Genomic DNA, 21433 nt, shown 5'->3' with positions numbered 1-21433 from the left:
GTGTGTGTGTGTGTGTGTGTGTGTGTGTGTGTGTGTGTGTGTGTGTGTGTGTGTGTGTGTGTGTGTGTGTGTGTGTGTGTGTGTGTGTGTGTGTGTGTGTGTGTGTCTTCTGTGTTTCTGTGTTTCCGGCATTTCACATTGGAACAGCTCATTCACCTTCCTTGTCTTCTCTCCGCCCTCCCTCCTAGGTAAGTTAAAGAGCTGCACCTGAGCCAGCCACTGATTGATGCAGCAACACAGTCAACTAGTGGAGTGGAGTGGAGTAGGGGAACAGCAAACAGCCATTAAAGCAGCCAGCCGCCTACCCGCCACAATGGACCTACCTGTGTACACTAGATGGATGTGATGGAATGTACTGCCGTCCCAACATTTCCAAGAAGAAGTAAGAATTGCAGTTGCAACAAACCCTTGCTTGCCTACAAAGAGAGCAGCAATTTGGATTTGTTACTATGTTACCTAGAAGAATAAAATAACAAACTGTGCAAGGATGGAGGTTGTAGGAGCAAGGAGAACAAGTTGTCTGTAAAGTTGGTGGATGCCTATTTTCCATTTTGCAGTCCCTTGTCTCCCTCTTGTGGCCTCCTGGAGGCAACTAGCTGTGCAAAAAAAAGACAGCCTGGCGGCCGGCTGTTGCAGTGTTGCCCTCTCAGGCAACACTGAGTGACTGACTGAGCCGCACCGTCTTATATAAAGTTCAGACGGAACTTTGCACGTGTCATAGTGGAGCCCTCAGGATTCCAGAGCCAGCTTTCTGACATCATAATGGGGCCTGCCTCAGAGATAGATAAAAGCCTGGGCCCAGGCAGTGTTGGTCAGTGCTGCTCAGCAGGCAGCACCGGACTGGACTGGATTAAAGCTGATACAAGGTGTGAAGGAACAAGGGGTGGCTGTGGGCATGCACTTGCTGCCGCTGCCAGTGTTTATCTGCATGGCAGCAGGGCATTTGGGCGTTGCCAGGAAGGCGTTTTTATGTAGATTCCTCCTCTTTCAGCACTGCATTGTGGTGCAAGCAAAAGAAGCAAATCCTGTCTGGCTTCCTCTCCGGCCTTTATTCACCTCCCTCCCGCTTAGTAGCTGTAAATGTGTGTGAGCCTGCAGGGCCCCATGGAATTGCCTAGGAGTAGGCTGAATCAATCGCTGCAAGGGGTGAACAGCAGTATGGGACAGGCTCGGTCAACGGCCGGCCCATTCGGGTTATCGCTTCTCGGCCTTTTGGCTAAGATCAAGTGTAGTACCTGCTCAAGCTGAGGTTAGTAATCATCCCTGCCGGTGGTACGTGGGCCATCGTAGGGGGATGACAGAACGCCGAGGTGAGGGCAGGGAACCACAACGGTCATCGCTCTGGTGTACGCATTTGGTTTAAAGGTACCATTTGTAGGTGACCAGGCGACCGCCGGATCGAGGTCAGGAGGTCGGGTAGTTTGAAAGCCCGAGTTGCTATGTGCCCCAGGGCTGGTGACCCTGGGGTGCCCTAACTCACTGGGGGTGGGATCCCACTGAGTGAAGGCACACTTGCACGCACTCTTCTTTCACACTTTTAAGCACACACCTTTATTCTCCCGGCCTTCTGGCTGGGAGATGAGGAATTTTTATATACCTGGCGGATGTCCAGGCTGTATCACAGCGCACATCCACTTATTTAATTTTGTTTTTCACTGTGTGTTTGTCACGTTTGTCACAAGGATTTTGGGATGCGGTGCCCTTTTGGGACCCTCCTGAGGTCTAGGGGGAAAATGTGTGGCCTTCTGGTTCCTTTTTCCCCTGCAACCCGGCCTCCCTTCTTCGGAGGGGAGGTGCAACTAGGATGCAGGCTCCTAGGTGGACACTGGGGTGGCAGCCCAGGTAGAAGCCTAGGAGTGTGTTTGGGTCTCCCTAAGCTTCGGCGAGGGGGGACCATCGATCCTTGATCCTCTAGGCCTATGGTTTGGAGGGTCAGGGAATGGTTATGCGGGGCCTCTCTCTTTTAAGAGAAGGGCTGCGATAGACCGCATCCTTGTGCACTTTTTGTGTGGCACCTCTGCACTTTTTATGCACTTGGGTGATAGAAAGCACGGCTCGGGCTTTAAAAAAAAAAAAAAAAAAAAAATCTGTTCTTATCAGTCCTTGTAAGGATAGATAGCTCGGAGAACCACTGGGGGCTATAAACACTAGCTTAGCGATCCAAGAGCGTTCCAGACGAAGCCGGCGACGAACTGCGGAGAAGAACCAGCGAAGACGACGATCCAGAAGGGAGAAGCCGCCATCGAGGAAGAAGCTCCGGGAGATCGCTGCCGGGAAGAAGAAGGAGAACTTCGGAGAAGAGCCGCTGCTGAAGGGGATCTTCGAAGAAGCTCGGCCGCAGAAGAAGAAGCTCGACGAGGAACCGCTGCGGAAGAAATTTCGTGGAAGAACCTCGGCCAGCAAGGAGAAGATTTGCATAGCTCCGCCCCCTTCGGGAAAGAGCTATCGAAGATCCTCCCCAAGCGACAGGAACAGCTGGAAGAAGCCATGGCCTCAACCAGCAACCCTGCCACCCAGAAGGAGAAGGCAGATGGACCAGGTGAGCAGGCCCAGGCCAGGACATCTCCTCCTGAAGCCTCCTCAAGCCAACAGGCCACCAGGAAGCCGAACCAGGCTGCTCCAACCCTGGAGCCCTGGATGAAGCAGACGGTGGCCCTGAAGCTCAAGGAGGTGGACGGGAGAGTGCCGGACATGACGGAAGAAGTGTTCTGCCAGAAGATGCTCCTGGATCAGGGCTTCGCTAAGCCGGAGACCATCAGTATCCAGGCCTTCATGACCGGGATGTTCTTCGTGACCTTCGCTTCGATCAACATCTGCAGAAGGTACTGGGAGATGGTGAAAGCGGCGAGGCCTGAATCCCCTTTCTCTCGCTTTGTGGGCAACTGCCCTGTCCAAAGAGAGGAAAGGCGGGTGACGGTCTCAATGCGGAACCCACACACCCCCGGCAAAGACATCACCACGCTCCTGAAGCGGTTCTGCACAGTGGTGAGGGAACCCACCCACATCCTGAACGGACTCGGCTTCTGGACTGGCAAGTGGTCGGTAATCGTCCGACTGAACAAGGATTCGAGCGCGGAAGACGGCCTCCAGCACCTGCCCCAGTCATTCTCGCTGGGCAACTCCTACGGCCTCATCTACTACCCGGACATGCCGCAGATCTGCAGGAGATGCAGCAAGAAGGGTCATTCGGTGAAGGACTGCAAGGAGGACGCCTGCAAGAACTGCCGGGTAACAGGACACGAGACCAAAGACTGCCCGAAACGGACAATGTGCAACCTCTGCGGACAAGCAGCCCACTCTTACAAGGACTGCCCGAAGAGGGATCGATCCTGGGCAACTGTAGCAGCGAAAGCTCCAGCCAGAGGGAACCCCGCCCTAGCCAGAGCTCCAGCGGCACAGAAGACCGGGAAAAAGAAGGATGGTAAGAAGACGACAGTCCCTCCCCCCCCTCTCCCGGCCCTCCCTCGCCCTACCCTTCCCACCCTCCCTCGCCCGGCCCTCCCCACCCCCCCGTCCCCAACCCCTGTCACCCCCACTGAGGCTCTCACCTTCTCCTACCCACCCATCTCAGTGGTCCTGTCACCTGCACCTCTCCCAACCCAGCCTCCCTTCTCCCCAGCTCCAGCAGCACTAACATCTTCCCCTCCAGCTGCTGGAGTCCTCTCCCTGGAGGATTTTCCCCCTCTTGTCTCCTCAGGTGCCATCCAGAGGAAGAGAAAGGTGAGGGACAGCCCAGCTGCTGAGTCCTCAAAGAGACAAGTCGTGGAAATCTGCGAAGATTCCCTTGCGCAGCAGGAGGAAATGGAGCAGATGGTGGAGGAACTCGTGTCTGAACCTGAGGTCATCGACTTCACAACAGACATCCAGGTGGCTACAATCCTGGAACAATTTTTGTCAGAGGGCCTGCTGGATCTTCCGGACCCGCCAGGCTCCAGAGAGGAGGATCCGCCCGACCGGACTGGTAACTAAGGTGTATCGTTTGCACTAACCTTCTTTATTCTCCCCCATGGCTGCTAAACTTAACATCTTTAGCCTCAATGTGAGGAGTGTTAGAGATAGGACTAGATGTCAGATGGTGCTAACTTTTCTTTCCAAGCAGTCGAGTGATGTATTTATGCTCCAGGAATGTACTCTCCCCTCTTCCAGGTCATACCATCATCTGGCCAGGCAGTGGACCCATGGCCCGTCCTACTGGTCTGGTGGGGGCGACTGTAAGTCTGCAGGGGTTGCCATCCTGATTAGGGGAAGCGTATTTACTGTTGACTCTGTCCAGGAGCTCGTCTGCGGCCGCTTGTTGGTCGTAGACGGTTCCTGGGCGGGAGAGCCGATTAGGCTCATCAACGTGTACGCTCCCCCTATGAAGGCTGAGCGCCTGGAACTATTCCAGACCCTGCGGACCCAGCTCGCCACCACTAGGGCAGTGGTGATGGCCGGGGACTTCAACTGCCCCATCGAAGAGGATGGACGAAGTTCCGGCACTTCAATCAAGCTGGATGTCAGTTCCAAACTGCTTATCGAGATGGTAACCGAAGCATCCTTGCAGGACGTTGTGGGCTCCATGGGGATCGGCTCTGTGAACTATTCATGGAGCCGACCCGATGGCTCACTTCGTTCTCGGATTGACTTTGTGTTCACCTCCCGGGCAGTCAAGCAGCATGGGCACTCCATGGTCCCCTGCTTCTTCTCTGACCACAGGGCCATTCTCTTCCAGGGTGCCATCGGCCACGGTTTTCCTCCCGGCCCTGGCTCCTGGAAGCTGAATTGTGCCCTGCTGGAAAGAGAAGAGGTACTGGCGGAACTTAGAGACGCCTATATTGTTTGGAGGAATGATAAAGTTTTCTTTGACAAAACCTGTGACTGGTGGGAATATGTTAAAGTTGAATTTCGTTGTTTCTTTCAGGCAAAAAGTCGTCAACAGGCGTGTGAGAGGAAGAGAGACTTCAGAGAGATGCAGCGTCAGCTGCGATCCCTGCAAGACCTCCTTCAATGCGGCTGGGACGTCAGGAAGGAGCTGGAGGAAGCCAAAAAGGGCCTGAAAAGGCACTTTGAGGAGGAATCCAAGCGAATTGTCTTTCGTTCCAAGGTGGAGAACCTGGAGAAGGGTGAGAAATGTAACTCGTTCTTTTTCAGGAAACTCCATGCCGGCCACACGCCCCTGAAGGAACTCCGAGATGAGACCGGAAACATGCATTCTGGGAAGAAGGAGGTGATGGGAGTCGTCACAGACTACTACCGAAGCCTCTACTCCCGGAAAACCACTGACCCCGAAGCCGCCGATAAATTCCTGTCAGGTATCACTAATCATCTTGATCCTGCAGGTACGGAGGCTATGGACGTACCCCTGACGGTGGAGGAACTGCTCTCTGCCGCTAAATCCTTCAGACCCGGCAGGACCCCGGGCAGTGATGGTCTCCCAGCAGAGCTCTATGTAGCGCTGGGGGACTTGATCTGTCCGGACCTGCTGGAGCTCTATGAGGAGATGGTGGTGGAGGGTAGAATGCCACCGTCCTTGAGAGAAGGCATGATCACGATCTTGTATAAGCGGAAGGGGGAGAGATGTGACCTGAAAAACTGGCGTCCCATCTCTCTCCTGAACGTGGACTACAAGATCCTCGCCAAAGTATTGACCAACAGACTGAAGGTTGTCATCGGACAGATCATCGGATCGGACCAAACCTGCGGCATTCCTGGCCGTAGGGTGGCCGACAGTCTTGCCCTGGTGAGGGACACGGTGCATTACATGCAAAGCCGCCGTACACACGCGGCCCTGGTCAGTCTGGATCAGGAGAAGGCTTTTGACCGGGTCTCTCACGAATTCATGGGTAAGGCTCTGCGTAGGCTGCGGCTTGGCAGGTTGTTCTGTTTGTATGTTAACCTGATGTATTGCGACATTTACAGCTCGGTGCTGGTGAACGGCTGGAAGACTGACCCCTTTCCTGTATCGTCGGGGGTTAGACAAGGCTGTCCTCTTTCACCTCTCCTTTTTGTTTGTGTTATAGAGCTCTTCGCAGAGGCTATCCGGCAGAATGGAGAGATCAGAGGGATCACCGCACCAGGTCCAGGACACTTCGAGGTCAAATGCTCGCTGTACATGGACGACGTGACCGTCTTCTGCGCTGACCAGAGTTCGGTGACTGCACTCGTCCAGACCTGTGAGGAGTTCGGACGCGCTTCAGGGGCAAAAGTCAACTGCGGGAAGTCGGAAGCCATGCTCTTCGGAAAGTGGTACCTGCCTTCTCCTGCCTCCTCCCCGTTTACTATCAAGCCGGACTTCATCAAAATTCTGGGAGTCTGGTTCGGTAAGGAAGGTGCAGCCCTAAAGTCGTGGGAAGAACGCTTGGCCAAAGTCAACCAAAGGATCGGACTGTGGAGCCTCAGACAACTCACTATTGAGGGCAAAGCAATGGTCCTGCGTAACGAAGTCTTGCCTGTGCTACAATACACTGCACAGGCATGGCCCCCTCTTGCAACGGTCTCGAGGGCCATTACCAGGACTGTGTTTCGCTTCATCTGGGGCTCGAAAATGGACAGAGTAAAGCGGACTGTTATGTACAAGGAGCCCCGCAAAGGTGGGAAGGGTATACCCGACATTCCCACTCTGCTGCGGATCGCTTTTGTATGTGACTGTGTTCGTAGGACTCTGAGGACAGCAAACGGCTCTGCGGGCAAGGCCATGTCCCGCTACTTCCTCCTTCCCCTCTGGCGAGGTTTTGGCTGGGATAAGTGGGACAGCTCCTTCCCTTACAACTGGCACGCTCCCTGGTTCTACGGAGATGTCGTCCGGTTTGTGAGGGAGCATCAACTGGAGGGTCTTAAGCCCGACTTGTGGAAACCTAAGACGATCCACAAGCACATCAGAGCAAAGGACTCACTGGAGTTTGTTCCAGGGCTTCATGCCGACACGTTGGAGACTGTTTGGACTAACGTGTCATCTGGCAGGTTGACCAACGGGCACAAGGACATTTCATGGATGGCCATCCAGGGAGGACTGCCTCTTAGGTCATTCATGCATGCCCGCAACCTGTGCAAGACCCGGTACTGCCCCAGGTGCCCCTTCACGGAGGAAACATCTTTGCACATTTTCTGGCAGTGCCCCTTTGCACAGGGTCTGTTGAAAGCCTTGGAACACGAACTCAAGGACTCAGTTCCCAGGAACAGACTGTCGTACCGCTCGGTACTTTATGGACTATTTCCTGGGAATACCACGGATGGAGCAATCCAGGAAGCCTGGCGCCTTATGAACTGTTTTAAGGACGCTATATGGTTCGCCAGGAATCGTCTGATTTTGCGGAGAGAGAGTGTGTCCGTCCAGGACTGCCGCAGGCTGATCCACAGCCTGCTCAGAGACTATTCCACCTGGGACAGCCCGGACGTCGATGAGGAAGAGGACTGATACTCCCCTTCCCCCCACTCTCCCTTCTTGTGTGTTGTCTTTCAATAAAGCTTCGGGCCTGTGATTTCCCGCTTCCCTATCCCCTCCTACCCACTCCCCTATCCCATCACTTGTCTGTAATGCTTTGTTGTTTGGCTTTAGTGAATGCAAGAATGTTAGTGTAGCATGTGGTGTAATGTATAGCATAGGCTAGCCTGTACTGTGTATTATACTGTCATGTTATGTTTGACGACTGTTATTATTTATTATTTGCTGCTTCATGGCTCGCGCTGCGTCGCAGTAATGTTTGTATGATGACGATTGATTGTCAATAAAGCATTTTTCAATCAAAAATCTGTTCTTATCAGTTTAATATCTGATACGTCCCCTATCTGGGGACCATATATTAAATGGATTTTTAGAACAGGGAGATGGAAATAGAGCTTGCTCTGTCCACTCCACGCATTGACCTGGTATTGCAGTATTTCCAGGACCGGTGCACCCTTCCCTTATGTGTTGACTAAAATCAGATTCCAAAAGTGCTATTTGTGTTTGCTATTGTTTTTGTCTTTCTGATGGGATCTCCCCTTTTAATCCCATTATTTCAACACCTGTTGGACAATGCATTTGTACAGTCATGTGTGATAATGAGCTCATTTATTAAATGCAATTAATTAATACATTGCCACCTCTTGTTGTGTGTGTGTGTGTGTGTGTGTGTGTGTGTGTGTGTGTGTGTGTGTGTGTGTGTGTGTGTGTGTGTGTGTGTGTGTGTGTGTGTGTGTGTGTGTGTGTGTGTGTGTGTGTGTGTGTGTGTGTGTGTGTGTGTGTGTGTGTGTGTGTGTGTGTGTGTGTGTGTGTGTGTGTGTGTGTGTGTGTGTGTGTCTTCTGTGTTTCTGTGTTTCCGGCATTTCACATTGGAACAGCTCATTCACCTTCCTTGTCTTCTCTCCGCCCTCCCTCCTAGGTAAGTTAAAGAGCTGCACCTGAGCCAGCCACTGATTGATGCAGCAACACAGTCAACTAGTGGAGTGGAGTAGGGGAACAGCAAACAGCCATTAAAGCAGCCAGCCGCCTACCCGCCACAATGGACCTACCTGTGTACACTAGATGGATGTGATGGAATGTACTGCCGTCCCAACATTTCCAAGAAGAAGTAAGAATTGCAGTTGCAACAAACCCTTGCTTGCCTACAAAGAGAGCAGCAATTTGGATTTGTTACTATGTTACCTAGAAGAATAAAATAACAAACTGTGCAAGGATGGAGGTTGTAGGAGCAAGGAGAACAAGTTGTCTGTAAAGTTGGTGGATGCCTATTTTCCATTTTGCAGTCCCTTGTCTCCCTCTTGTGGCCTCCTGGAGGCAACTAGCTGTGCAAAAAAAAGACAGCCTGGCGGCCGGCTGTTGCAGTGTTGCCCTCTCAGGCAACACTGAGTGACTGACTGAGCCGCACCGTCTTATATAAAGTTCAGACGGAACTTTGCACGTGTCATAGTGGAGCCCTCAGGATTCCAGAGCCAGCTTTCTGACATCATAATGGGGCCTGCCTCAGAGATAGATAAAAGCCTGGGCCCAGGCAGTGTTGGTCAGTGCTGCTCAGCAGGCAGCACCGGACTGGACTGGATTAAAGCTGATACAAGGTGTGAAGGAACAAGGGGTGGCTGTGGGCATGCACTTGCTGCCGCTGCCAGTGTTTATCTGCATGGCAGCAGGGCATTTGGGCGTTGCCAGGAAGGCGTTTTTATGTAGATTCCTCCTCTTTCAGCACTGCATTGTGGTGCAAGCAAAAGAAGCAAATCCTGTCTGGCTTCCTCTCCGGCCTTTATTCACCTCCCTCCCGCTTAGTAGCTGTAAATGTGTGTGAGCCTGCAGGGCCCCATGGAATTGCCTAGGAGTAGGCTGAATCAATCGCTGCAAGGGGTGAACAGCAGTATGGGACAGGCTCGGTCAACGGCCGGCCCATTCGGGTTATCGCTTCTCGGCCTTTTGGCTAAGATCAAGTGTAGTACTTTAGGGTATTGCCTTGTTTCTTGGTCAGGAGGTGCCCTGGTACCCTTTTCCTTGGCCTGGGGGGATCGTTTCTCTTAGGAGAGACTTCACCCCTCTGCTGCTATTGGGGAGGAGGATTAGTCCAGGGCAACGGGGAGCGATCACCTGCCTGGTACTTCGGTACTGAAGGTATTCTTTGGAGATTGCTGGAATTCGTTTGGAGCAGGATGGAGGAAATTCCCGAATATATGCGTACCAGGAATGCTGTCCGGTTTTTCGTGGAGGAATCTGAGCGACAAAGGAAGGATCTGGAGTTCATCACAAAGGTTCTTTTGTTGGATTTCTTTCAGCTGGAGAGATCATGCATTTTGGCGGTGATGGACTATCCGAGGAGAGGGTGCTTTGACGTTACCTTCGCCACAGAAGAAATTTATGCTGTCTTTTTAGAACGCTTGAAGGAAGGTAAAAGGGACCCAAGACTTGTGGGTGTGAAGGTAACACCACATTTTGTGCCAAACAAAAAGTTGGTGGTTGTAAAAATGTTTTCGCCTTACGTGGATGAAGAGGACATTAAGTTATTTCTCAATAAGTTTTGTGAGGAGGTGGTGGGAAAGGGGAAAGTGTTTAACCCTTTTGGATTTTGGACTGGGAAGTGGAAATTTCTTTGTAAATTTGTGAGAATTGGTGAATCTAGAAACCTATTGTTTCCTCCAGCGCGGTTCAAGATTGGAAGTGCGTGTGGAAATTTATTTTTTCTTGGAATGGATATGTTTTGTTTGAATTGTAAAGAGTATGGTCATGAGAGAGAAGCCTGTGAGAAAGTAATGTGTACAAAATGTCTGCAAGAGGGACATAAGTATAATGAATGTCAGAAAGGGAAAGTATGTAATATGTGTGGAGAGGAGGGGCACATATTCAAATCGTGCCCAAAGAAAAGCAAACGTGAGGTACAAGAGGAAAATAAGAAGATAGTCAAAAGAAAGGAAGCGGAAGTTAGTTTGGAAGAAGGCAAGCTTCATAAATTGGAAGGAAGTGGGCAAAGTGATGAGAAAAAAAGGAAAAAAGCAGAGAGAAAGAAAAAAAGTGTCATTTCAGAAGAGGAAAGAGCAGAAAGAGACAGGTTATTGGAAGAAGTAGAGCAGTTACGTAGTAAAATTAATTTTGAAAAAATGCGGAGGAGGGTGCGGCTCTGTGTAAGAGAAAATTTACCAGGGTTTCTTGAAAGGTATGGTGTGCCAACATGGTTAACGTGCATTGTAAACTGTGAGTGGGATGGTAATGATTTGCAGGAACATCTAGTGGATATGTTAGGAACTATTGCTGTTAAAAAAGGAATGTTTTTTTGATTTCTTAAGGAAAAAAAAGGAAAGAGGAAAACAAAAATTAATTGTACGTTTTCAGTTTTCATTGTGATGATCTAAGTCTTTTTTATTTTGAATTTTATGATTTTTAAGACGTGATCTGAATGAATTAAAAAAAAAAAAAAAAAAATCTGTTCTTATCAGTTTAATATCTGATACGTCCCCTATCTGGGGACCATATATTAAATGGATTTTTAGAACAGGGAGATGGAAATAGAGCTTGCTCTGTCCACTCCACGCATTGACCTGGTATTGCAGTATTTCCAGGACCGGTGCACCCTTCCCTTATGTGTTGACTAAAATCAGATTCCAAAAGTGCTATTTGTGTTTGCTATTGTTTTTGTCTTTCTGATGGGATCTCCCCTTTTAATCCCATTATTTCAACACCTGTTGGACAATGCATTTGTACAGTCATGTGTGATAATGAGCTCATTTATTAAATGCAATTAATTAATACATTGCCACCTCTTGTTGTGTGTGTGTGTGTGTGTGTGTGTGTGTGTGTGTGTGTGTGTGTGTGTGTGTGTGTGTGTGTGTGTGTGTGTGTGTGTGTGTGTGTGTGTGTGTGTGTGTGTGTGTGTGTGTGTGTGTGTGTGTGTGTGTGTGTGTGTGTGTGTGTGTGTGTGTGTGTGTGTGTGTCTTCTGTGTTTCTGTGTTTCCGGCATTTCACATTGGAACAGCTCATTCACCTTCCTTGTCTTCTCTCCGCCCTCCCTCCTAGGTAAGTTAAAGAGCTGCACCTGAGCCAGCCACTGATTGATGCAGCAACACAGTCAACTAGTGGAGTGGAGTGGAGTAGGGGAACAGCAAACAGCCATTAAAGCAGCCAGCCGCCTACCCGCCACAATGGACCTACCTGTGTACACTAGATGGATGTGATGGAATGTACTGCCGTCCCAACATTTCCAAGAAGAAGTAAGAATTGCAGTTGCAACAAACCCTTGCTTGCCTACAAAGAGAGCAGCAATTTGGATTTGTTACTATGTTACCTAGAAGAATAAAATAACAAACTGTGCAAGGATGGAGGTTGTAGGAGCAAGGAGAACAAGTTGTCTGTAAAGTTGGTGGATGCCTATTTTCCATTTTGCAGTCCCTTGTCTCCCTCTTGTGGCCTCCTGGAGGCAACTAGCTGTGCAAAAAAAAGACAGCCTGGCGGCCGGCTGTTGCAGTGTTGCCCTCTCAGGCAACACTGAGTGACTGACTGAGCCGCACCGTCTTATATAAAGTTCAGACGGAACTTTGCACGTGTCATAGTGGAGCCCTCAGGATTCCAGAGCCAGCTTTCTGACATCATAATGGGGCCTGCCTCAGAGATAGATAAAAGCCTGGGCCCAGGCAGTGTTGGTCAGTGCTGCTCAGCAGGCAGCACCGGACTGGACTGGATTAAAGCTGATACAAGGTGTGAAGGAACAAGGGGTGGCTGTGGGCATGCACTTGCTGCCGCTGCCAGTGTTTATCTGCATGGCAGCAGGGCATTTGGGCGTTGCCAGGAAGGCGTTTTTATGTAGATTCCTCCTCTTTCAGCACTGCATTGTGGTGCAAGCAAAAGAAGCAAATCCTGTCTGGCTTCCTCTCCGGCCTTTATTCACCTCCCTCCCGCTTAGTAGCTGTAAATGTGTGTGAGCCTGCAGGGCCCCATGGAATTGCCTAGGAGTAGGCTGAATCAATCGCTGCAAGGGGTGAACAGCAGTATGGGACAGGCTCGGTCAACGGCCGGCCCATTCGGGTTATCGCTTCTCGGCCTTTTGGCTAAGATCAAGTGTAGTATCTGTTCTTATCAGTTTAATATCTGATACGTCCCCTATCTGGGGACCATATATTAAATGGATTTTTAGAACAGGGAGATGGAAATAGAGCTTGCTCTGTCCACTCCACGCATTGACCTGGTATTGCAGTATTTCCAGGACCGGTGCACCCTTCCCTTATGTGTTGACTAAAATCAGATTCCAAAAGTGCTATTTGTGTTTGCTATTGTTTTTGTCTTTCTGATGGGATCTCCCCTTTTAATCCCATTATTTCAACACCTGTTGGACAATGCATTTGTACAGTCATGTGTGATAATGAGCTCATTTATTAACTGCAATTAATTAATGAATAGATTGCCACCTCTTGTTTTGTGTCGTCTGTGTTTCTGTGTTTCCGGCATTTCACATTGGAACAGCTCATTCACCTTCCTTGTCTTCTCTCCGCCCTCCCTTTTAGGTAAGTTAAAGAGCTGCACCTGAGCCAGCCACTGATTGATGCAGCACCACAGTCAAATAGTGGAGTGGAGTGGAGTAGGGGAACAGCAAACAGCCATTAAAGCAGCCAGCCGCCTACCCGCCACAATGGACCTACCTGTGTACACTAGATGGATGTGATGGAATGTACTGTCGTCCCTACATTTCAAGAAGAAGTAAGAATTGCAGTTGCAACAAAGCCTTGCTTGCCTACAAAGAGAGCAGCAATTTGGATTTGTTACTTTGTTACCTGGAAGAATAACAACCTGTGCAAGGATGGAGGTTGTAGGAGCAAGGAGAACAAGTTGTCTGTAAAGTTGGTGGATGCCTATTTTCCATTTTGCAGTCCCTTGTCTCCCTCTTGTGGCCTCCTGGAGGCAAATAAATGTGCAAAAAAAAAGACAGCCTGGCGGCCGGCTGTTGCAGTGTTGCCCTCTCAGGCAACACTGAGTGACTGACTGAGCCGCACCGTCTTATATAAAGTTCAGACGGAACTTTGCACGTGTCATAGTGGAGCCCTCAGGATTCCAGAGCCAGCTTTCTGACATCATAATGGGGCCTGCCTCAGAGATAAAAGCCTGGGCCCAGGCAGTGTTGGTCAGTGCTGCTCAGCAGGCAGCACTGGACTGGACTGGATTACAGCTGATACAAGGTGTGAAGGAACAAGGGGTGGCTGTGGGCATGCACTTGCTGCCGCTGCCAGTGTTTATCTGCATGGCAGGAGGGCATTTGGGCGTTGCCAGGAAGGCGTTTTTATGTAGATTCCTCCTCTTTCAGCACTGCATTGTGGTGCAAGCAAAAGAAGCAAATCCTGTGTAGCTTCCTCTCCGGCCTTTATTCACCTCCCGCTTAGTAGCTGTAAATGTGTGTGAGCCTGCAGGGCCCCATGGAATTGCCTAGAAGTAGGCTGAATCGCTGCAAGGGGTGAACAGCAGTATGGGACAGGCTCGGTCAACGGCCGGCCCATTCGGGTTATCGCTTCTCGGCCTTTTGGCTAATCTCAAGGGGTTGGTCAGGAGGTCCGTCTGTGTGCTCGCCCTTGGCCTTGTGGCATCGCTGGTTTACCAGCTTAAGCCACCTGCTGCTTTAGGGGGTGAGCCAGGAGACAAAGAAGGCGATCATGGGCGTTCAGATCGTATATCCCAGGACCGGAGATCTCCGGGTCAAGTTTGGAATCCGCATCAATGCTACAGCTGGATTGGAGAATCGCTTTCCTCTTGGACGTCTGGTGGACGAAGTTATTTTTGGAGCTCTGAAGATCCCTCGCCCTGCCATCCTCTGCCTCCAGGAACATAAGGTGGGTCATTATACCCTTGTGCTTAATTCTAGGAGCGACTGCCTAAATTTCTACAACACTTTGAAGAAGAACCGCAACAATGCTGCTTTGGATGGTCTTGTTTTCACTCTCCTCTATGAAGATGGGAATGTCCCTTTGGTTGTCTTCATGTACAATCCCCATGTGCCAAGGTCGGACATTGAGGCCTTCCTCCTCCGCCATTGTGAGTCTGTGGTCTTTTCCAACAAGATCCTCAACGAGGCTGGAATCTGGAGTGGCAAGTACAAATTTATTGTTAATTTTAAGAGGGATCCAGAAGGGGTTGATGGGCTAAGCAGACCCCCCTTGAACTTTTCTATTGGCAGGGACAGGGGCTATCTTTTCTTCCCTAACCCCCCTCTCTTTTGCAAGAACTGCAAGATCTTTGGACACATACTGGAGTCCTGTAATCAAGGAAAAAGGTGTGGGAAATGCGGCCAGGTGGGCCATGAGTCAAAGGTTTGTACCAACCCCATCGTTTGCAACCTCTGTGCACAGACAGGACACGCCTTCAGGAATTGTCCTAAGCGTTCTTATGCAGATATGGCCAGACAGAGGCCTGCTGGGAGACCTGAAGATCCTGAGGTTGCTGGTCCAATTATCCAGGCAGAAAGTCCACTGTCTGAGGAAATTGCAGTTGCAGGTGCGGAGGGTGGAGTGATGGAAATATCACCTGTGGAAGAAGACCTTCCCCCTCTTTCTGATGAGCAAACCGGGCTGCAAGGTGAAGGTGAGGTTGAGACTTCAGTCTCCATAACCCCAGTGATTGTGTGGGAGGAGGCAGAGGAGGCTCATGAGGTGGCTGGAGAGCAGGGTGATTTTGCAACAGCTGTTGTGAGACCAGGTGAAGAGGAGTTTGGGATGGCTCCAAAAAGGCAGAGAACAAACTTTTCACCATCAAGTGAAGGAAGTGCGAGTCCACAGAGGGACGGCGTGTATCCTGTGACTAGTATTTCTTTTGACACTCCTTTTCTAGGGGATCTGGAAGGCTCTATCTTTGCGTTGGATTGCCAGCCTCAAGAAGGAAAAGGCTGAGGAAAAGATGGGCTTGTTGTTCAACGTTTTCATCTCCAGATTAAAACATGGCTGCCAAAATCACATGTCATGTCCTATCCCTGAATGTCAGGCTGATTAAATCTAGGCCTAGGAGAATTGCAGCACTAGATTTCCTTAAAAATCTAGGGGCTGATATTTTTTGCTTGCAAGAATGTGGCATCTCTGATGCATTAGATGAAAAAGAATGGCAATATGGCCAAAGTATATGGTCAGGCTCGGTTAAAAATAAAAATGATGGTGTGGGAATCTTATTGGGGAATAAGGATTATAAATTTGATAGTTATACTGTGGTGGAGGCGGGTAGATGCTTATCTGCAATTATAAGCTATAGAGGGTGGAAGGTCAGGGTAATAAATGTGTATGGGCCAACAAGTAAAGGGGATAGAGTAGAGTTGTTAGAAAAATTGAGTATTTTTTTGCCTGGTAGGATCCCTACTGTGTGGGTGGGGGACTTCAATTGTGTTACCGAAGGGGCTAAGATGGATGTGTCGGGTAAAATGTTAAATAATTTAATTAATGATTTTTCTTTTGTAGATGCATCTGAAATGTTTTTAGGTAAGCCGCCGCCCGCAACCTTTAGAGCAGAGGGGGGTGGGGTGACATCCAGGATTGACCGGGTGTTTTTCAAAAATTTGGTATGTAAATCTTTCCGCCAAGATGATGTGATGTTTACTGATCACGTGAGTATGAGTGCTTTTTTTGAGGGGAATACAAAATTAAAGTATGGTAAAGGGGTGTGGAAGCTGAATATCAGGTTGCTTGAAGATAAAAAAGTGATGGATGATTTTAAGCGTGCGTATGTGGGATGGAAGTGGAAAAAAAGAAATTTTGCGAATATGTTAGAATGGTGGGACTGGATGAAGGGTGAAGTTAGGAAATTCTTTAAAAAATGGGGATATAAAAAAGCTGCAATTCGTAGGAATAAATATAAAGAGCTGAATATGAGAATGGAGTGGTTGAGGAAGCTTAGTATGCTTGGGTATGATGTGGGTGACTTGCTTTGTGCGGTCAAAAGTGAGATTAAGAAAGAGATGGATGAGAGGGGGAAAGAAATCATATATAGATCTAAGATTGAACATCTGGAAAAGGATGAGAAGTGCACAAGATTTTTCTTCAAAAAGATGTGTGGGAAGAAGGATGATATGGATGTTGTTATGAATAGTGGGGGTGACTGTGTTTATGGGGAGGATGTGATGAATGAAGTGGAGTCGTTCTATCGCGAGCTGTATGGTGACAAATGGACTGATAGAGATTTGGTGAATGATACCATGAATAAATTAGAGAATGTGCTAGGGAAGGAGGATTCTGATATGTTATCAGAGGGAATTACAATGGATGAAGTTATGCAAGTGGTCAAGAGTGCTAGTAAAAATAAAACTCCAGGGAAGGACGGTATTCCTGTGGAATTGTATGTGCAAGCGTGGGACATAATGGGAGCAGACCTAGTGGAAGTGTGTCAGTTTATGTGGGACAATGGGATAATGAGTGAATCTATGAAAGAGGGTGTTGTTGTGTTAATACATAAAAAGGGTGATAAAAGGAATCTGGGTAATTGGAGACCTATCTCTTTGCTCAATAGTGATTACAAGTGCTATAGCAAAATTCTAGCAAATCGAATGCGTGAAGTGATCGGTCAGGTAGTGGGGGAGGATCAAGTGTGTGCGGTACCAAGTAGGCGTATGACTGACAACCTGTTGCTGTTAAAAGATTTGATTGGGGATTGCATGGACAGAAAGCAAAAGTGTATGGTGCTAGCTGTGGACTTTGAGAAGGCGTTTGACCGCGTGTCACATGAATTTATGTTTGGTGTGTTGAATAAAATGGGTTTTCATAGCAAGTTTGTGAGTGCAGTAAGATGCTTGTATGGAGGAGTGACGAGCGAATTTTTGGTGAATGGGTTTTTGAGTGGTAAAGTGAGAATTAAATCGGGAGTCAGACAAGGTTGTCCGATGTCCCCCGTTCTTTTTATTAGCGTAATTGAAGTTTTGTTGTGTATGTTTAGGAAAGAGAAGGTGATGAGGGGCTTGCTGATACCTGGTAGTGGAGGTAAGGTGGTGAAAACTCTAGCTTATATGGACGATGTGGTCATTGTGAGTGAGTCTCTAGCTAGTTTGACTAGGGCTAGATTGGTGTTAGATCTTTTCTGTAGTGCGTCCGCTTTTAGAGTGAACTGGAGTAAAAGCATTTTTAAGTGTTTTGGTGACAGTAATGTTAGAATGGATGGTGTAAAGTGTGAACAAGGCGCAATTAGGGTTTTGGGTATTTTATTCAATGAAAACTTAAAGGGGAACGAGAGTTGGGATGAATGTGGTATGCGGATTGAGCGAAAGTTGAATTTCTGGCGTATGCGTAGTTTGACGTTTTCTGGTAAAACCTTAATCATTAAGTCAGTTATTTTGCCAATCCTGCTCTTTTGTGCAGTGATTTTTCCCTTTTCAACCAGGAAAATAAAAAAAGCAGAGAAAATGGTTTTTACTTTTTTTTGGGGATGCAGGATGGAAAAGTTGAAGCGGGAGTATCTATATAAATTGTGCGAGCATGGTGGAATGAATTTCCCAAATATTGAGGTTTTCTTGGGGTTGAGTTATGTGAAGGTAGTGACGGTGTTGATTGAGCGGAATAACAAAACTGCGTATATGATGAGGTATTTGGCTGGATGGACGCTTTTCGGGTTAAATTGGGTGAAGAGGGATGCAAGAGTGCCTGTGGCATTTAAATGTCCTGTGTGGTACATGAAGATTGAATGGTTTGTGAGGAAGTATGATTTACTATCTGTACCTATGGTGGATTTCAAGAATAAGAATGGTGTGATGAAAAGAATGCGGGCGAATGAGCTTGCATGTAATATTGATGGGCTGCGGTCAGGTGAAGCGGATGCAGTATGGAAGAATTTGGATATTGTAGGGGTGTCAAATCGCCAACGGGATGTAGTGTGGATGTCATTACATAATATACTGCCTGTGAGACAAGTCCAAAAGCAGCGGGATCTCATTAGACATGAAGTGTGCCCTAGGGAGGGGTGTGGGGCTAGTGAGAGCATACGCCATCTAATATGGGATTGTGACTTCTCTTATGAAGTATGGAAGAGAGTAGGGGGTTTGTGTAAAGAGTTGGCAGGTGTAACATATGTGAATTGGAAGGTGGCAATGTTTGGGATGGGTGCATGTAGTAGAGCTAAAGATAGAATATTATGGTTAATAATGGTATGTGTGATGGAAAGTCTGTGGGATGTGAGGAATCTTTTGGTATTTAAAAGAAAGGTTGTGTCTGTAAATGATTGTGTTAAGATATTTTTGTCCCGGTTATATGTCAAATATTTATGGGATAAGCAGCGCGGTGGTGGCAATGTTGATTCCGAAGGGATTTGGAAATTCAAAAAGTGGAAAGCATTAATCCGCTATAAATAATGTTGTTTTGTCATCTGTTATTTCTGTAATGCATTGTCTTTCCTTTGGAATTAAATAAAAGAACAAATTTAAAGAGTAACCATAGAGATGATTGATATAAGCGATATCGTTTTTTTGATTATTCAGATTGAAAAACTTAAGTTTTCGCTTCGTATCTAACTGAATGGTTATTAAAAAAAAAAAAAAAAAAAAAAAAAAAAACAAAAAAAAAAAAAAAAATCTGTTCTTATCAGTCCTTGTAAGGATAGATAGCTCGGAGAACCACTGGGGGCTATAAACACTAGCTTAGCGATCCAAGAGCGTTCCAGACGAAGCCGGCGACGAACTGCGGAGAAGAACCAGCGAAGACGACGATCCAGAAGGGAGAAGCCGCCATCGGGGAAGAAGCTCCGGGAGATCGCTGCCGGGAAGAAGAAGGAGAACTTCGGAGAAGAGCCGCTGCTGAAGGGGATCTTCGAAGAAGCTCGGCCGCAGAAGAAGAAGCTCGACGAGGAACCGCTGCGGAAGAAATTTCGTGGAAGAACCTCGGCCAGCAAGGAGAAGATTTGCATAGCTCCGCCCCCTTCGGGAAAGAGCTATCGAAGATCCTCCCCAAGCGACAGGAACAGCTGGAAGAAGCCATGGCCTCAACCAGCAACCCTGCCACCCAGAAGAAGAAGGCTGATGGACCAGGTGAGCCGGCCCAGGCCAGGACATCTCCTCCTGAAGCCTCCTCAAGCCAACAGGCCACCAGGAAGCCGAACCAGGCTGCTCCAACCCTGGAGCCCTGGATGAAGCAGACGGTGGCCCTGAAGCTGAAGGAGGTGGACGGGAGAGTGCCGGACATGACGGAAGAAGTGTTCTGCCAGAAGATGCTCCTGGACCAGGGCTTCGCTAAGCCGGAGACCATCAGCATTCAGGCCTTCATGACCGGGATGTTCTTCGTGACCTTCGCTTCGATCAACATCTGCAGAAGGTACTGGGAGATGGTGAAAGCGGCGAGGCCTGAATCCCCTTTCTCTCGCTTTGTGGGCAACTGCCCTGTCCAAAGAGAGGAAAGGCGGGTGACGGTCTCAATGCGGAACCCACACACCCCCGGCAAAGACATCACCACGCTCCTGAAGCGGTTCTGCACAGTGGTGAGGGAACCCACCCACATCCTGAACGGACTCGGCTTCTGGACTGGCAAGTGGTCGGTAATCGTCCGACTGAACAAGGATTCCAGCGCGGAAGACGGCCTCCAACACCTGCCCCAGTCATTCTCGCTGGGCAACTCCTACGGCCTCATCTACTACCCGGACATGCCGCAGATCTGCAGGAGATGCAGCAAGAAGGGTCATTCGGTGAAGGACTGCAAGGAGGACGCCTGCAAGAACTGCCGGGTAACAGGACACGAGACCAAAGACTGCCCGAAACGGACAATGTGCAACCTCTGCGGACAAGCAGCCCACTCCTACAAGGACTGCCCGAAGAGGGATCGATCCTGGGCAACTGTAGCGGCGAAAGCTCCGGCCAGAGGGAACCCCCCCCCAGCCAGAGCTCCAGCGGCGCAGAAGACCGGGAATAAGAAGGATGGTAAGAAGACGACAGTCCCTCCCCCCCGTCTCCCGGCCCTCCCTCGCCCTACCCTTCCCACCCTCCCTCGCCCGGCCCTCCCCACCCCCCCGTCCCCAACCCCTGTCACCCCCACTGAGGCTCTCACCTTCTCCTACCCACCCATCTCAGTGGTCCTGTCACCTGCACCTCTCCCAACCCAGCCTCCCTTCTCCCCAGCTCCAGCAGCACTAACATCTTCCCCTCCAGCTGCTGGAGTCCTCTCCCTGGAGGATTTTCCCCCTCTTGTCTCCTCAGGTGCCATCCAGAGGAAGAGAAAGGTGAGGGACAGCCCAGCTGCTGAGTCCTCAAAGCGACAAGTCGTGGAAATCTGCGAAGATTCCCTTGCGCAGCAGGAGGAAATGGAGCAGATGGTGGAGGAACTCGTGTCTGAACCTGAGGTCATCGACTTCACAACAGACATCCAGGTGGCTACAATCCTGGAACAATTTTTGTCAGAGGGCCTGCTGGATCTTTCGGACCCGCCAGGAGAGGAGGATCCGCCCGACCGGACTGGTAACTAAGGTGTATCGTTTGCACTAACCTTCTTTATTCTCCCCCATGGCTGCTAAACTTAACATCTTTAGCCTCAATGTGAGGAGTGTTAGAGATAGGACTAGATGTCAGATGGTGCTAACTTTTCTTTCCAAGCAGTCGAGTGATGTATTTATGCTGCAGGAATGTACTCTCCCCTCTTCCAGGTCATACCATCATCTGGCCAGGCAGTGGACCCATGGCCCGTCCTACTGGTCTGGTGGGGGCGACTGTAAGTCTGCAGGGGTTGCCATCCTGATTAGGGGAAGCGTATTTACTGTTGACTCTGTCCAGGAGCTCGCCTGCGGCCGCTTGTTGGTCGTAGACGGTTCCTGGGCAGGAGAGCCGATTAGGCTCATCAACGTGTACGCTCCCCCTATGAAGGCTGAGCGCCTGGAACTATTCCAGACCCTGCGGACCCAGCTCGCCACCACTAGGGCAGTGGTGATGGCCGGGGACTTCAACTGCCCCATCGAAGAGGATGGACGAAGTTCCGGCACTTCAATCAAACTGGATGTCAGTTCCAAACTGCTTATCGAGATGGTAACCGAAGCATCCTTGCAGGACGTTGTGGGCTCCATGGGGATTGGCTCTGTGAACTATTCATG

General features: G+C 49.3%; 1 non-coding gene and 4 pseudogenes across 1 annotated transcript; all 5 read left to right on the top strand.

Annotated features, from left to right (window-relative positions):
• The first annotated feature begins 1196 nt into the window (after window positions 1–1196).
• On the top strand, window positions 1197–1266 carry LOC142654697 (U2 spliceosomal RNA; annotated as a pseudogene).
• A 6439-nt stretch (window positions 1267–7705) lies between these two features.
• LOC142653777 (U2 spliceosomal RNA) lies at window positions 7706–7879 on the top strand (annotated as a pseudogene).
• Window positions 7880–9342: 1463 nt separating this feature from the next.
• Window positions 9343–9453, top strand: LOC142654642 (U2 spliceosomal RNA; annotated as a pseudogene).
• Window positions 9454–10803: 1350 nt separating this feature from the next.
• Window positions 10804–11005, top strand: LOC142654015 (U2 spliceosomal RNA; annotated as a pseudogene).
• Window positions 11006–12451: 1446 nt separating this feature from the next.
• Window positions 12452–12642, top strand: LOC142653533 (U2 spliceosomal RNA). Its single transcript, XR_012848461.1, has one exon. It is a non-coding gene; the product is annotated as a U2 spliceosomal RNA (small nuclear RNA).
• Window positions 12643–21433: the final 8791 nt, after the last annotated feature.

The sequence above is a fragment of the Rhinoderma darwinii genome, chromosome 5, assembly GCF_050947455.1.
Source record: "Rhinoderma darwinii isolate aRhiDar2 chromosome 5, aRhiDar2.hap1, whole genome shotgun sequence".
In the NCBI taxonomy this organism is placed as follows: Eukaryota; Metazoa; Chordata; class Amphibia; order Anura; family Rhinodermatidae; genus Rhinoderma; species Rhinoderma darwinii.
Note: the sequence above shows the minus strand (reverse complement) of the source record. Positions and strands in the feature narration are given on the sequence as shown.